Below are 17,461 nucleotides of genomic sequence, written 5' to 3'. Positions count from 1 at the left end.
GGCGTTTCTGAAAGATTTCCAGGAGGTAGTGAACTCAGCCTTGGGTCCTGATTGATGACTTGTTTCCGAGAACCTTAGACTATCCACGTCTGTCTCCACTTAGGAATCACTCCTGGGCGCTCGTGAAAGCGCCTAGAGGAGTGGACTGGGGGAGTTCAGCTGCCTGTCATGCTCAGAAAGGAACGCCTGCCACCAGCTTTTCCCTTTGGTCGCTGGGTGGGCCAGGGGCCACTTCAGCTTCTGGCCTCAGTACTTCAGTGGGTGACAGGAAATGATGCTGAGGCTGGGCCACCCTGGTGGGGTTGGGGGAGCGGAGGGTGTGCGTGTGCGTGTGTGTGAAGATTGAGGAATTCAGAGATGACTTCCAGCTCCTCACACAAATGCCATCCTGGGCCTGAGGGGCCAGGGGACGTCAGCTCACATCCTAGGATGTCAGCTAACGTTCTCCTTCTAGAAACCATAAAGCAGTTAGTCCTGAGCATGTATTACTGAGTCAACTAAGTGTGTTGTGAGCTTTAAGCTGCTTTGTTCTCATGGCACCCCTGCCTGCCTGCTAAGTTGCTTCAGTCGTGTCCGACTCTGCGACCCCGTGGACTGTAGCCCGCCAGGCACCTCTGTCCATGGGATTCTCCAGGCAAGAACACTGGAGTGGGTAGCCATTCCCTTCTCCAGGGGATGTTCCCTGGAGATCCAGGGATAGAACCCCCATCTCCTGCACTGCAGGCAACTTCTTCACTGCTGAGCCACCGGGGAAGCCCCGAAACCCCCTGAGGTAGGTATAATTGTGACCCCACATTTCTGGGAAAAGAAGGGGAGTGGGGAGGAATCTCTCCGAGACGGCTTAATCTCTCATGGAACCCTATGAGAGGTGACAAGGACTGGGGATGCCAGCCAGCCCGGGGGCCACAAATACAAGTGCCACAGGGGCCAGGCACTAGGCAGAAGCCTAGAGAACACTAGACAGGCTGGGCAAGCATTCACATTCAACAAAAATAAAAATGCAAACCAGGTACCTGTCTCCCAGGGTATCACCTCCTCCTCACCACCACCTTAGGAGACAGACGGACTTTTTAAGCAGCTGAAGTGTCGGGGCCCTGGGGGCTCGAGGTCCTGGGTGAGGCTGGGGCGGAGGACCAGTCCCTCCCATTGCCTACACCCTGGGGGCGGTGCCCTGGTTCACTTTCAAAGGGCTCAGCTGCTGGGAGGAGATATGCTGCAGCTCTCAGACCTGCCAAGGGGCTTCATGAGCCCTCCAGCCCACCACAATCTTAATCCAGTCAGTCAGTTCAGCTCAGTTGTGTCTGACTCTTTGCTACCCCATGGACTGCAATACGGTCTTAATCCAGTCTTAAATACCGCATCTTCCTAGGGTTAGGGTCTCTGATAGGCTCTTAAAGAGAAGAAAAACCCTTCAACTGCCAAGACCTGGAGGCTTGGAAACTCAAAGTCCAAGACCTGAAAGCTTCTTTTGCTTTTCTTTGTATTTTGGCTCTGGCCAACCTTTCCCTGCAATGCCCACTCCAGTATCCTGGCCTGGAGGATTCCATGGACAGAGGAGCCTGGCGGACTGTGGTCCATGAGGTTGCAGAGAGTCAGACATACCTGAAGTGGCTGAGCGCCCACGCTGACACCCCGTTTCCCCACAGCGGTGTGGACTGTGTCGAGGTGAAACAGAGAGGGGAGGGAGGTGAATAGAGATTTCCCTCTCCTCTTCTGCCTCTCTTTGGCCAAGCTAGGGAGTGGGACAGCGGGCTTGAAGTTGAAATTGAGTATGACGTGTCTCCTCTGTACCTACGTCCCAAGCTCTCTACCAGGAACGAGGAGACGGGGCCTGCGGTCCAGCGCAAGCAGTGAAGGGATGTCACGCCAGCACAGCTCAGGTGCGACTCCCTGGTGGTCAAGAGGTCAGGATTCGGCCTCTCACAGCTCGGGTAAACATAGGAAGGAGTTCAGGAAAACACGGGAACATACAGTGGAGAGTTACCCTGTCGGTGGAGTCGGGAAATAGTGACACTGACCGCCTGGTATTATGTGAAAGGATGAGCGTAACACAGAGCCTGGTTCTCACCAGGCGCTCAATCCTTACTGTTGGTTCTTTTTCCTCCTCGCTCCCCGATATACACGCACATACACTGAGGATTTCTCCTTCCAGAACACAAAATCTGACAAAACTTAAACTCAGCAAGTAACCACAGTGCCTATTTTGTGTCCTCTTTTAGTTCTCCTAAAGGCACCAGTTTTCACCCACTCTGGGATGCTGGCAACCAAGGGCCCTTTGTTCCTCGAGCCCTAAGGGTTCTCCTCAAAGGGGAAAGGGCTTTGGTGGTTTCTTTCAGGCTGAATTTGGGAACACAGCTGACCCTTGAGCAGCACAGGGGTGAGGGGCACAGATCCTCTGGGCAGCTGAAAATCCAAGTGTGACTTTACAGTCGGCCCTCTGCATCCACGTTTCTACAGCATCCCGGGCCTGCATCCGTGGATTCAACCAACTGCGGATCCTGGTTCTGTAGCGCATTATTTATGGGAAAACATCCGCAGGACTTCGGACCCTCACAGTTTAAAGCCGTGTTGTTCAGATGGAGTGCTCATCTAGTTTTGCCCCTCATTTAGGTACAAACAAGGGAACTGAGGTCCAGAGAATAAAACACCTGCCCAGGGCCCCAGAGTTTCCTTGGATGGCCTTTCTGTTATATAGTGGCTCTTGCTTTTTTTTTTTTTTTTTTTTTAACCTGGAGGCTTTCTTCTTTAACTGTGATTTTTCAACTATTTTTACCTGCGAGGAAGGTGAGTGGCGCACACACAGCACCTGCAAGCTTTGTGTCTCCAGCCACCTGAGAACCCTCGGCTCGGCCCCCGCGGGTACAGCCCCCTCCCTTCCTCTCTGCACTGAGTGGCTCCCTTGGTTTAAAATCCTGAGGACAGAACCCAGCAGAGAAAATGCCCAAGGGCTTACACAGTCTTGTTTATTTTCTAGGAATAAGCAGCACATTTTTTTTTTTTTAAGGAAGCAATTAAAAGATCAGAAAACCAAAGGTAACATTTCTGTCTTGGAGTTTCCTAGGCAGTTCCTGCAGCACTGGGCAGAAGTGATGAGGTAACGTCATGAAATCTAATCGTCTCTGTATCTTAAACTGAAAATACCTCCTGCTGCCTCTGAGAGCGGCAGATTATGAGTAATTCTCATCTGCAGAGACATTTCTCTCTAGAATGTTTAAGATTTTGGGGGGTCCCACCTTGGTCATCAGAAAAATAAATTAAGAAAAGTTTCCCCAAACACCAGTTTCTAAGGGAGGATTTATTTCCTCATCTATATTTGGGGAAAGGAGCTGCTTTTAAAGCCTGAGCGACTCTGTCCAAGTTCTTTGGGAAACAAAGTAAGACAGCATTTGACTGGAGCCCTGTCTGTGAGCCTTGAAGTTCAGACTCTAGCCCTAGGCGGTTTCAGACAAAGCCATGGTTTTCAGAGCAATAATATATCATAATATAAAAATAGACACTTGGTGACCAACAGGCTGGAAAGCAAACTCTCCGGAGAGCCCTGCCTCCCAGCCTGCTTCTCTCTGGGGGTGGGGGCGGCGGCGGGGAAGAAAGTCCTACTTACGAGAGCAGAAGAGTTCCTTCCAAGTCCAGCGGTCCTCGGTCAGAAGGGAAGACCGAATTTAAGGAGCCAGCATTTAGGACGCCTCCCTTCGGAGGGTAAGCAAGACTAGCAGAGCAGGCCGGCGGGGGCAGGCGGGCTCTCTCGTGCCCCTCTCTCTCCTAAATGAGATGCACTTCGAGGTTTCAGTGGGTGTTTCCCACATCTCGGGCCAAGTGAGTCCCCATTTGTTGTAACCCAATGCTCAGCCTGATGATGTCAACCACTCAGCTCCCTGGTTCAGTTTCCACCTCTCCGTCCACAGGCGAGATCTGTTTCCTCCGGACAATGAGCAGCGGGGGCTGTTACTGCATCCCGGCAGGCACATTTGCCTAACATCCTTCCTTCCATTTTCAGCCTCAGTGACAAAAGGCTTCCTATCCGCTCCCTGGGCCAGGGCTCCGGAGTAAATCCCTCTGCCTCCTAGTCACTGCTGACCGTGGGCTGATCCAGTTTGCTGTGCCGTGGTCCAGCTCACTTCTTGGGTGTATGACAACGCTAGTTAGGGTGGGGGAGCTGCACGCCACCACGCCCCCCTGACTCTGTACCATCCCCATCTTTTTTCTTCCTGCTCAGTTTTCCAAGCTGTCGAATTTCTCCTGAAAGTTTCCTAGGTGCATGCTGGACAGAGGGCGCGAGTCTGTCCTTTACTTCGACAGATGGCACATGTCCATGCCGAAGGCTCAGAACGGGCACTGGGCTGTTGCCTGGGAACTGGGCTCTGGTCCCCAACACGCTCCTAACTGAATGAAAGACACCACGCACGTCACCTCTCTCTTTGGATCTCAGCTTTCTCATCAATAAAATGAGGGTTTTGGTGTCTTCCACTTCTAGAATTCAGTAACGGACGAGCTTAGTCAACAAATTTACCATAAGGAACTTTACTACAAAGTGGCTGACCACAGGCTTGAGGGAGGGAGGGAGGAACCCTGGAGGGGTCAGAGGCTACTGCTCAAGATGCCTGGGTTCAGCTCAGGCTCCTTCAACCCCATTTCTGGTAGAGCTGAGCAGTTTCTCTGGGAGAAAACTCCCAAGAATTCACTGAACAAGTCCTGGGGGACATGGAAAGAGGCAGCAAAAACTATGAGATAAGATAAAGCAGAAGAGAATTTAACTGTCCTAAGGGACTAACGTGAAACAGTCGTGGTTACGAGAGATACTAAGTAATCTCCTGTGTTTGAAGAGTGCTTGATAAGAAAGACAAATAAAGCCTCTCTGCTTTGGTGTACAGTGGGAAGCAATGTGACATGTATAGCGATTACGAGCATCAATTTCGGAGCCAGGGGTGCAGCTGCTCTGACTCCTATGTGACTTAACTTCTCTGAACCTTTTTTTTTTTTAATTGCAAAATGGGATATGAGGGCCTCCATCTGAGGACACCGAGCATGAAATAACACATGAAAGGGACCTGAAGGTATTTGGCCACGTGAGTGATGATAGACGGTGGCTCTAACTTGTTGTACACAATCTCCTTTGAGGACTTCCCTGGGCGTCCAGCGGTTAAGATCCGCCTGCCGATGCGGGGAACACAGGTTTGATCCCTGGTCTGGGAAGATCCCATACGTCTTGGGACAACTAAGCCCGTGTGCCACAATTACGGAGCCTACACTCTCGGGCCCGTGTTCCACAACAAGAGAAGCCACCACAGTGAGAAGCCTGTGTACCGCAATGAAGAGCAGTCATCACTAGAGAAAGACCAGGCCCAGCAATGAAGGCCCAGCACAGCCAGAAATAAAGAAATAAATACTTAAAAAAAAATCTCCTCTGACTCTCACTTGAGGAAAATTAGGTCATTGCTAATCTCCTTTTCCTGGATAGGAAAATGAAACAGAGAAGCTAAGAGACGTGCCCGAGGGCACAGGGCTGAGGATGAGAGGCCTTTTAACTCCACCTGAGGTCAGACAGGAGCCACGCCACGGCCAGTGCGCCTTCCCAAAATGGTTACTCCACTGCGCCAGGCCCTCAGTTCTAAATGGGATCATCCCCACTTTGGGAAAACAGGCAAAGCTTCTTCAAACCAGCGGGGAAGCAGTGGGAGGGAGAGTCTTCCTGGGTTCAGCCAGGCCTGGGACGGGGAAAGGTCATCAGGCTGTTGGCTGACAGGAAACACTTCGGGCCGCTAGGTAAGAGGGGTGCTTACCTGCTTTTCTACCAAAATACTGTGTGGCCTGAGGCACATCTGGGCTTCAGCGGCTCCTCCCACCAAAGACCTGACTTGCCTTAAAGCCATTTGGGACTTGGGCCCTATTGAAAAAGAAGCTATTTGTAAGTGGGAGGAAGGCTGTGGCAGTGTGTGAACAAGAATTTTGATGAGTGCTCAGAAAACGCTGATGTTAATCAGAAAAGGTCCCAGCAAACACAGTGTGTGTTAGGAGGGAGTGTGCCACTCCACAGGCTTTCCCACAGGTTGGTGTGAGACTGCAGGAGGACACAGGGGACACCAGCCTGGTCCCCCAGAGAGAGCAGAGGTTCACGGATGGGAGAGACCGCTTCCTTCTCGTCCCTGGACCTTCCGCCTGAGTAGGACCCTCGGCCAGTTAGCTTCTTCGTGCTTTGGTTTCCCAGTGGAAAATGAGAATAATAATAGCTTTCCCCCTTCAAAGTTCTTGGGTGACTTACACCACATACTACAAGTTCAAAAATACTTGTAAAAATCAGCTGGCACATCCTAAAGACATCGTTTTCTAAGTCTGACTCAGCGTCACCACCCTCTGCCCTGAGCACGACGTGACAATGAATAAGGTCAAGAATGTCGGGAAGCCAGAGAGGAGGGCTGCTGTTTGTCAGGATGACTAAGGAACAAAGCCTCAGAGCGCCGACTGACGTTCTCGCAGAGACACTCTGCGTGCAGGGCCCGGAGGCGGGGTGGTGCTGGGCTGGGCCTTTATTCCAGGCATCTGAGTGGGCGTCAGGAAGTGAAGCCAGATCCTGACAGGTCAGTCGACTGACATCACCCTCGGCACGCTGAAGCACGGTTTGTCACTTGAACGAAAAATACTAGGAAGGTGCTCATTCATAAAAACAAAGCGAGCGTTCTCCTCGACAACACGCATTCTGTCATGTGAGCCCTGCGGACCGAGTGACCGTCCATCTGTGGCAGAAGCCGCGAACAGAGGACTGTGGTGGCAGCGGCACACCCCGTCTGGCCTCCCCCGACCACGGCAGGGGCCCCGCTGCGGGGACCGGGGCCACGCGCCGAGCTGCGAAACCCCCGCCGGATGCATCCTTACCCGGATCAGCGACTGGAAGGTTATTCACAGTCTTATCCGACGGCTGTGGAAACGCGGGCTGGCCGGCCTGCTCAGAGGGGCTCCGGGAGAAAGTGACGGAGCCTGTGCTCCAAGCTGGGGCTGCCTGGGCCAGACCTGTCTCCTTGAGGCCCTTCCTCTGCTGCCTTCTAAATGCTTCCCTGGGGGAACTTGGTGGACTTCCCCAGCCAGCAGGATTGGCCCCATTTAAGGATAAAGGAAACTGGCAGCTTTGGCGCCCAGGGCTGGCCTGACGGGCCCCAAAACTGCCTTTGATTCCCATCCCCTCACCCCTAGTCCTGAAGGGATTTCTCCTGCTGAATTTTCTAAGTACTTGATCTGTTTCTCTCTTAAGAGACTTATCCTTTTCTCCTTTGAGGCATATTTATATCTGGATAGAGCCTATTCTGCTGTAGAATTTGAGCTTCTTAAGCAAAAGCTGTGTCTAGTATATGAGCATTTTGTACATGTTATAAGATACTTATTAAAATAAGGAAATCCATAAATAATAAAAACCTGTACTGAATGTTTATCGTATATCAGATCACATTCTAACTGCTCTATATACCTCATTTAATCTCGACAAGGATCCTACGAGGCAGGTATATTTATTATCTCCACTTGACACAGGACAAAATTCCAGACACAGATCACCTGAGTAACTTGTTTAGATGTAACTGATGGATATCTGTTGAAAGGAGTATATGAGCGAATAAATTCTGGCCTCCACTAATTACCCACCCTCTGGGCTTCCCTGGTGGCTCAGACGGTAAAGAATCCGCCCACGATCCAGGAGACATCAGTTCGATCCCTGGGTCAAGATGATCCCCTGGAGAAGGGAAAGGCAATCTACTCCAGTATTCTTGCTTGGAGAATCCCCATGGACAAAGAAGCCTGGCAGGCTATAGTCCATGGAGTTGCAGAGTTGGACAAGAGTAAGTAACTAAACACGCACGCATATACCCACCCTCTAGTCCGAACACCTGTTGTTAAAATACAATTAACTTTTCACCCAATCAAAGGCCAGTTTCAGCTGTCATGCCATTTCTAACGCACTTATTCCCTATGCCACACAGCTGTAAGTTCCCCTTTTGTCCAGACAAATATAATTAAGAAACATGTGGCCTGAGATTTAATAAATCAAAGTCGATTTTCTTTGCTTTCAAATTAGAATCATACTTGCTTATTGTTAAAAAAAAATAGGAAAGTAGAAAAGATCAGGGGGAAAAAAAAAGGAAAAAACGAAGGTGACCCATCATTCTATCACTGGGAACAGCCTATTAACCTCCTGGGGGCACGGACCAGAAAGAACTGCACCGTCACTCAAAGCAGTGTTTGAATTCAGAAACTTAAGTCATTTGGGGGCGGGGGTCGTTAACTCCACAAAAGATGACAAATGTTTGATATACAAACACAACACTGCCCGCCCCCCACCTTTTCCAGCCTTAAAGACCTGCCTCCCCCTAGCAAGAGATGGGTTTCAGATGGGGGCAGTTATGGGAGAGGTGGGATCTCCAACTCTTGAGTTAAACAATCTTAGACGTGTTGGCTTTTAGAGCTGAAAAGAGCATGTGGTCTCCTCATTTCTGAGATGGGGAATGCCAGGCCCCAGCAAGCAGGGGTATTTTCTGAGGCTGAGCAGTCTGGTGCTCTAAGAGCAGGAAGCCTCCATTGGTCTGAAGTACGCTCTCTCTGACACTGCACTGTTGAACATGCATCTGATTGGCCCCACCATCTTGTTTGTTTTTTTAATACTTATTTATTCTCTTCATTTTTAGCTGCGCCAGGTCTTAGCTGTGGCATGTGGGATTTTTGATCTTCCTCGAAACAAGTGGGATTTTTAGTTGTGGTACGTGAAATGTTAGTTGTGGTATATGAGATCTAGTTCCCGGGCCAGGGATCAATCCTGGGCCCCCTGCTTTGAGAGTAGAGTCTTAGCCACTGGACCACGAGGGAGGTTCCCCCACCCTCTTGATTTGGTTAACTGCTACTTAGCCAGCAGATCTGATTAAATGTCACTTCCTTCTGGAGGTCTTCCCTCTGAACCACATGAGCTCCCCCACATGTCGGGGTCTCCAGGCACCTTCTGCCTCTCCTCTCATAACTTGTTAACATATGTTATTGTTAACACATGTTACATGTACTGTGGGCACCACAAGGTCAATGACATGTCTCCTTCATTCACTGGTACAGAGCAGGAAACTCAACAAATATTTTCTAAACACACACACATATCCCGGATAGTCCAGGCTTATGTATGTATGTGAAAGTTACTCAGTCCTGTGCGATCCTTTGCAACCCCGTGGATTATACAGTCCATGGTATTCTCCAGGCCAGAATACTGGAGTGGGTAGCCTTTCCCTTCTCTAGGGGATCTTCTCAACCCAGGGATCGAACCTAGGACTCCCACATGGCAGGTGGATTCTTTACCAGCTGACCTACAAGGGAAGCCCAAGAATACTGGAGTGGGTAGCCTATCCCTTCTCCAGCAGATCTTTCCAACCCAGGAATCGAACCAGGGTCTCCTGCATTGGAGACGGATTATTTACCAACTGAGCTATCAGGGAAGCTTTTAATGCAATTCTTTGATGCTTAAAAAAAAAAAAAAAAAAGTACCATGTCTTCTAAACTTTAAACTTTAAACTCTAAACTTTAAACTTTCCCTCTTGTCAGGTAGAATCATTACAGAAGAAAAAATTTCATTCCAAATAATTTCTAAAAGATGTTCAAGATGACAGAAGATGAAGGCCAGAGCACAGGGACAGAAAAGCACCCGTGGAAATGTGGGAAGTCCAGGGAAGCTCTGGGGCTGGGGACGGCAGGCATCAAGAGGATTTGGGAAGAGGACTGAACACTGGGGGGCCCACTGAAGCCCCTGTGCCAGTCAGCTGCCCATGACACACCTGCAGCGCACGGAGGGTCAGCAAGCTCTGCAGAGCCCCAGGCAGACGGGAGGGCTCTTTGAATAAACGGAATGATCTGCCTTGGGGTGAGCCAGGGCTTAGAGTAGGACAGTGAGCATCCTTATTTTAACGTTTAAAGGACCTTCAGTCTCAGATGCCCTAGAGTAGGATGCAGCCTTCAGGATGATACTGAGAACTCCCAGCAGCTCCCTAGGCAGTGGTAGGGTCTCTGAGGGCAAACAGACAACCAATTCCGGAGGAAATCAAGGCCTCACTCCTAAAAGGAGGCTTTTATTATCGACTATAAATGGCAGAAAGAAAAAACTATCATAGGGCATCTGATAAAAACCAACAGCATGACAGAGATTGAAATAAAGAGAAAAGTAGACTCCACCATGAGAAAAAAGATTCAGACAAATGGTAAGCTTTATTAAAAAAAAAATTCTTATGTCTTCAGAGAGATTCTGAAGATCCTGTGCCCATAAAACATAAACAGACAAAAATGGGCTCTTAAAAATTAAGGACATGAAAACTGAAACTGACAAGGAGAAGGGCTGGAAAACCTGAAAAGGAAATCTTTCAATGGTAAGCTTTCTTTAAAAAAAATTCTTATGTCTTCAGAGAGATTCTGAAGATCCTGTGTCCATAAAACATAAACAGACAAAAATGGGCTCTTGAAAATTAAGGACATGAAAACTGAAATTGACAAGGATAAGGGCTGGAAAACCTGAAAAGGAAATCTTTCAAAATACAGGGAAAAGAATATTCACAGGGCAAAAAAGGATCTTGATATAGAACAACAATCCAGGAAGTTCGACGTCAGACTAAATAGGAATTCCAGAAAAAGAACAGAATAGAAAGTACAACAGGAAGTTATCTAAGAAATCATAAGGAAAAGTTCTCAGAGACAAAGGGAGACTGCATCCTCAAACTGAAAAGCTTAAAAAGCACCAAGAGGATGAAAAATGACATAGTGTCTTCACCTTTTAGAATTAAAAAAGGAAAAATTGCTACACCTTCGTAGAGAGATTATTTCAATAGAAAAGAATCAAATGGGTATCGGACCTCTTGCCAGCAATGCTGATGCCTGAAGAAAAGGAGAAATGCTTTTCAAGAAAAAAGTTCAAAATGATTTTGGACCTAGAATGTATACTCAGCTAGGCAAAATAAAGACTTTTTCAGAATTGCAAGGACCTAGAACAACTTCACTTGTACACTGTTTGGTCAGTAAACTTCTGGAGGAGAAATTTACCTAAGCAAGGGTTTAAACTAAAAAGTAAGAATTGGGAAAGAAGGATCTAACAAGAGAGGTGAAAGGCATGTCAAGGATGATGGTGATGACGATGAAGCAAGTGGCTTCAGGGCCTGGCTGACTCTTGAGCCCTGGGGACCATCAGCCTGATCCAAGCAGGAAGGTGGAAGCTCCAGGGAAATGGACCTCATGGAATTCCTTGACAAGCCTGCCAAAAACTGTACTCAAAGACTGCGGGAAAGTGTGGAAAGACCCAGCATGATGGAACGAGGAAAACTGAGCATGTTAAAGCAGAAGCAGTAAGTCCAGAAAAACCATCAGAAAGGAAAAAAAAAAAAAAGAATGTTATTGGCTTGGCGGTAAATAATATTTACAGTGCCATAACACTGAAAACACTGAATATGAATTTAACCAAAAAACTGTGCTGCCGGGAGGAAGGGGAGAAAAGAATGTGAGCAGGGCTGAGGTGTCTGAACAAAGGCTAAGGCCTCGTGCACCAGCCAAGGAGGTCAACAGGCAGTCAAAAACAGACAAGTAAAGAAAGAGCATCATGGTTGCATATGGCCCTTGCTTGGATCCGGTTTGAAAAATAAATATTTTGAGTTCACCAGAGATCTTTGCTAATAATAATGGATTAGTTATTTTATTGTATAATAATGGTAGTATAGTTTTTTTTTTTTTTTAAAGGACTCCTTATTTTCTTAGAGATATATGCTCGGGTAGTTATCGATGAAATGTTGTCTAGAATTTATGCCCAAATTATCTGTGAGTAGGGGGAAAATGGCCACTAGCACAGATGAAACAAAACTGGTCATGAACCCTAGGGCTGAGTAAAGAGTGTTCCAGGACAATCCACTACACTATTCTATGATAACATGTTTGGAAGTGAAGCCGCTCAGTCGTGTCCGACTCTTTGCGACCCCATGGACTGTAGCCTACCAGGCTCACTCTGTCCATGGGATTTTCCAGGCAAGAGTACTGGAGTGGATTGCCATTCCCTTCTCCAGGGGATCTTCCCGACCCAGGGATCGCACCCAGGTCTCCCACATTGTAGACAGACGCTTAACTGTCTGAGCCACCAGGGAAGTCCGATAGGATGGAAAGAACTTACTATATTAAGGAGTCAAAATCAGTCATTCAGAGACAAGGAAAGGATCAGATGGCGCCCATGAATCCATCCCTAAGTCCACCCTTTCATGTCTCTCCATTTTCAACATGTTTGAAAATCTCCACATAAAAAAATTCACAAGAGAGAGAGATAGCTGCATATTACTTAGATAGAGGGAGAGAAACACTAGAACAAACAGCTAACAGGATCAAAAGTGTATGCTCTTGGGAGCAAGATAGGAGGGAAGGGAAGAAGGAATGGGTACAGGGGAGAGCTGTTTTCTAGTGTAAGTTTATAATGGTATTTGACCTTAAAAAGAACAAAGCAAAACTGTGTGCATGTGCCATTTTGACAACATTTTTTAAAAACATAATAGATGGCTTCCCTGTGGCTCAGTGGTAAAGAATCCGCCTGCCAATCCAGGAGACACGGGGTTCAATCCCTGATCTGGGAAGATCCCATATGCCGTGGGGCTACTAAGCCTGTGAGTCACAGCTACTGAGCTTGCGCTCTGGAGTCAGGGAGCTGCAACTACTGAGCCCCAGGCTTCACCTACTGAAGCCCTGGAGCTTGTGCTCTGCAACAAGAGAAGCCGCACTCCAGCGCTAGAGTAGCCCCCGCTCACCGAAACTAGAGACAAGCCCTCACAGCAGTGAAGCCCCAGCACAGCCGAAAATAAACAGATAAAATAAATTTTAAAAATGTTTAAAGTAATAGAGGTCATTTTATTTAGAGAAACGGAAAACGCTAGCAAGCCTAAAAGCAGAAAAATTAAATGGCTACGCCAGGTGAGGAGGTAAGCAGGACTCATAGGATTTTTTTTTTTATAATAATTTCATCACTTCAATTTTTAAAAATGTTATCTATTTTTTACCAGTTATTGCCATGAGCATTTTGCAGGGCTTTTTGGTAATCTCAACATCTACAGACTGAAGCTGTTACTCTAGGTGAAGAATCCTCAAGTGGCCAGAGTGAATATCTCCACATGAAACGTAACACCACCAAGATATTGCTATTTATCTATTATCTGCCATTTGTGAGAGCCGGCGCAGAGGTTAAAGCGTCTGCCTGCAATGTGGCAGACCTGGGTTTGATCCCTGGGTCGGGAAGATCCCCTGGAGAAAGAAATGGCAACCCACTCCAGTATTCTTGCCTGGAGAATCCCATGGATGGAGGAGCTTGGTGGGCTACAGTCCACGGGTCGCAAAGAGTCGGACACGACTGAGCGACTTCACTTTACGCGTGTTATTTCTAATCTTCACAACACCGCTACAAGGCAGGTATTGACATGACCATTTTACAGGTAAAAAGACTGAAGCTGCGAAGCACTGGCTCATGGGCTTGAGGTCACACAGTCCACAAGGCCAGGCTTGGGAGCCCCTTTCCACTTCCCCACCTCTCCTTTATAGCCTGCTGTTCAGTACCATTCCGAAAATACTGCTACATCCACTTGCTCAGCAAGTCCATGAAACAGGACTATCCTCACCTGACAGATGAAGAAACTAAAGCTGAGAAAAGTTGGGTAACTTGCCCAAGGATCCCAGGATTCCTGATCCTAGTCTGGTCCTTGCTAGCATTCCTGGCCCCTGTGCCCTCACCAACAAAATGTCGAGATCTTCCTAGGCTCCTTGTGGGCATCTGACATGAAAGCCATGGCTGAAGCCGGGATTCTAAGAGAGAGAGAGACTTATTTTTTCCAAAGGAAGTAGAGTAATAAACTGTGGAATGTCCTCAGTTGCTCTAACGGCAGCATTTTGCTTGAGTCCCCCATGGTGCTTTGGAAATGTCAGCCGCCCGCCTGCCCGTCTGCCTGGCACACGGCGGGACAGCTGCTGGCATCGGCCCATCGCAGTCCCGACCACCGCACGGCTCTTCTTAGTTCCGACAGAAGGAAACGAGTCGTGTGCGCTTCTGCCCTGAAAACTGAACGTCTGTGTCGCCTCAGTCTACTTCAGTCAACAGCCAGGTGGTCCTGGGGCTTTTTAGAGCTGCCGGGAATCTCAGGTCTGGGCTCCTCTGGAGCAGAGGCAGGTCTGCAGAGATGCAGGACAGGCAGGGGCGGGGTGGGAAGGGAAGGTAGGGAGCTGAAGGGCTCGAGGATGGGGCACCCCCCATCATTTCAAGCCCTGGGTACCGCGGTCGCTGATGGCAGCCCAAGAGTAGGGCGCAAGCTTCTGCTGCTCCCCGGGCAGCTCTGGCATCTGAACAATGACTGAACCGCAGCTAGGGGGGAAGAAAGCTGTTTACTTGAGCTCAAACTATTTATAGCACCAGCAATCTGCACATATTTGGATGACAAATCTCTGGGCTTCAAGTAAGCGGTGCTTTGCTCCTGGACAATTTCACCGAACACATTCCTTCCCCACGCCACCCCCCAGACTATCCCCCCTCACCCAATCACGAACACATGTTGCCCTCGGGATGTTTTACTTAAGTTGCTGAGTGAGTTTAAAAAGATCATAAAAAGAAATCGCATTTTAAGAACTAGTGACGTTTAATCCATTTGTCTACGGGTTTAAGCTACACAATATTATTCTAAGGCTTGAATCAGACATTAAATTCTAATACCATGTGACTGCTATAAAAAAAAAAAAACTGAAATAAAAATAGGACCTGAATGAGGTCTGTAATTTAACATGTGCTGTATCATTTAACGTTGCAGCTCCAAGCTTAAGACCTACGAAGAGAATGTTTTTTATGACACAGTTTTGTAGGTTGATGAAAGGCTTTACTGAACACATCCACAAACAATATGCAATCATAGATTCATTACAAACAAACAAAGGAGGTCTTCTTACCCACCGACTCTGGGGCAGAAGCAGATGTAGGGTTCAGAGCTGGGCAGGCCTCCTCCCCTGGCCGCCAAGCAGGAGAGGGTCTGACTGTAACAGAAAGAGGTACGGAGCCCTCTGTGTAGGTTTAACTCACAGGAGGTACTAGATCCTTGCCAACAAATTCGTTTGGAAAAACCAGCTTATCTCTAAAAGCTGCCTTGTTTGTATAGTAAAAGCGATGCTTGATCAGCCATCTCCCCTAGCCAGGCAGTGCCTAATTCCGGAGGAGGAAAGTGGCGGTTGATCCCCATGGATATTGGCTAAAACGCTGGTAGCGTCCAGTCCTGTTACACGGTGCAGGCAGGAACTGGCACAGAGAGAAAGGGCAGGGCGAAGGGAGGCTCAGAGTATAAGGGCTGATGCTGGACCATTCACCCAGGGAGAGGGGACAGAAGGGATTCCTCGGAGGTATCAACTGGTTTTCTTATCTTTTCCCCCTGCCTGTGAAGCTCATTAGAAGATGAACAGAAAGGTCTCTAAGACAATCTCTTAACACCCCTTTTTAAAATCAGGAGAAAGGTGCTGGTGAGGGTGAAGAAAAGAAACATGTCTATACACAGAGGGAGTGGAATTTTAGGAAATTTTTTGCCGGTCAATTTGTCAGTATTTAGTCATCACCAGATGGTCAACACCGAAATCAGATTGATTATATTCTTTGCAGCCAAAGATGGAGAAGCTCTATACAGTCAACAAAAACAAGACCAGGAGCTGACTGTGGCTCAGATCATGAACTCCTTATTGCCAAATTGAGACTTAAATTGAAGAAAGTAGGGAAAACCACTAGACCATTCAGGTATGACCTAAATCAAATCCCTTATGATTATACAGTGGAAGTGAGAAATAGATTTAAGGGACTAGATCTGATAGAGAGAGTGCCTGATGAACTATGGACGGAGGTTTGTGACATTGTACAGGAGACAGGGATCAAGACCATCCCCATGGAAAAAAAATGCAAAAAAGCAAAATGGCTGTCTGAGGAGGCCTTACAAATAGCTGTGAAAAGAAGAGAAGCGAAAAGCAAAGGAGAAAAGGAAAGATACAAGCATCTGAATGCAGAGTTCTAAAGAATAGCAAGAAGAGATAAGAAAGCCTTCCTCAGCGATCAATGCAAAGAAATAGAGGAAAACAACAGAATGGGAAAGACTAGAGGATGAGTACTCTTGCCTGGAAAATCCCATGGATGGAGGAGCCTGGTAGGCTGCAGTGTGCGGGGTTGCTAAGAGTCTGACACGACTGAGTGACTTCACTTTCACTTTTCACTTTCATGCACTGAAGAAGGAAATGGCAACCCACTCCAGTGTTCTTGCCTGGAGAATCCCGGGGACGGGGGAGCCTGGTGGGCTGCCACCTATGGGGTCTCACAGAGTTGGACACGACTGAAGTGACTTAGCAACAGAGTAGCAGCAGCAGCAGCAGAGATTTCTTCAAGAAAATTAGAGACACCAAGGGAACATTTCATGCAAAGATGGGCTTGACAAAGGACAGAAATGGTATGGACCTAACAGAAGCAGAAGATATTAAGAAGAGGTGGGAAGAATACAGAGAAGAACTATACACAAAAGATCTTCACGACCAAATTAATCACGATGGTGTGATCATTCACCTAGAGCCAGACATCCTGGAATGTGAAGTCAAGTGGGCCTTAGAAAGCATCACTACGAACAAAGCTAGTGGAGGTGATGGAATTCCAGTTGAGCTATTTCAAATCCTGAAAGATGATGCTGTGAAAGTGCTGCACTCAATATGCCAGCAAATTTGGAAAACTCAGCAGTGGCCACAGGACTGGAAAAGCTCAGTTTTCATTCCAATCCCAAAGAAAGGCAATGCCAAAAAATGCTCAAACTACCACACAATTGCACTCATCTCACACGCTAGTAAAGTAATGCTCAAAATTCTCCAAGCCAGGCTTCAGCAATATATGAACCGTGAACTTCCAGATGTTCAAGTTGGTTTTAGAAAAGGAAGAGGAACCAGAGATCAAATTGCCAACATCCTCTGGATCATCAAAAAAGCAAGAGAATTCCAGAAAAACATCTCTTTCTGCTTTATTGACTATGCCAAAGCCTTTGACTGTGTGGATCACAATAAACTGTGGAAAATTCTGAAAGAGATGGGAATACCAGACCACCTGACCTGCCTCTTGAGAAACCGATATGCAGGTCAGGAAGCAACAGTTAGAACTGGACATGAAACAACAGACTGGTTCCAAATAGGAAAAGGAGTACATCAAGGCTGTATATTGTCACCCTGCTTATTTAACTTCTATGCAGAGTACATCATGAGAAACCCTGGACTGGAAGAAGCACAAGCTGTAATCAAGATTGCCGGGAGAAACATCAATAACCTCAGATATGCAGATGACACCACCCTTATGGCAGAAAGTGAAGAGGAACTAAAAAGCCTCTTGATGAAAGTGAAAGAGGAGAGTGAAAAAGTTGGCTTAAAGCTCAACATTCAGAAAACGAAGATCATGGCATCT

The 17,461-nt window shown here is 47.5% G+C and overlaps 1 protein-coding gene across 2 annotated transcripts in view; it reads right to left on the bottom strand.

The window, feature by feature from the left end:
- Window positions 1–17,461, bottom strand: part of PKIG (cAMP-dependent protein kinase inhibitor gamma) — an 83,871-nt gene that overhangs the window by 30,022 nt on the left and 36,388 nt on the right. The window contains exon 1 of one of the 2 annotated variants that reach the window (XM_004014588.5): window positions 3,602–3,765. The exons of the other annotated variant lie outside the window; for it this stretch is intronic. The gene's annotated coding sequence lies outside the window, so the exon portion shown is untranslated. Of the gene's footprint in view, window positions 1–3,601; window positions 3,766–17,461 lie in introns of those variants that run through there. 2 annotated transcript variants of the gene reach the window in all.

This window comes from Ovis aries, chromosome 13, assembly GCF_016772045.2.
Source record: "Ovis aries strain OAR_USU_Benz2616 breed Rambouillet chromosome 13, ARS-UI_Ramb_v3.0, whole genome shotgun sequence".
Lineage (NCBI taxonomy): Eukaryota > Metazoa > Chordata > Mammalia > Artiodactyla > Bovidae > Ovis > Ovis aries.
The sequence above is the reverse complement of the archived record's forward strand: the minus strand, read 5'-3'. Positions and strand labels throughout refer to the sequence as shown.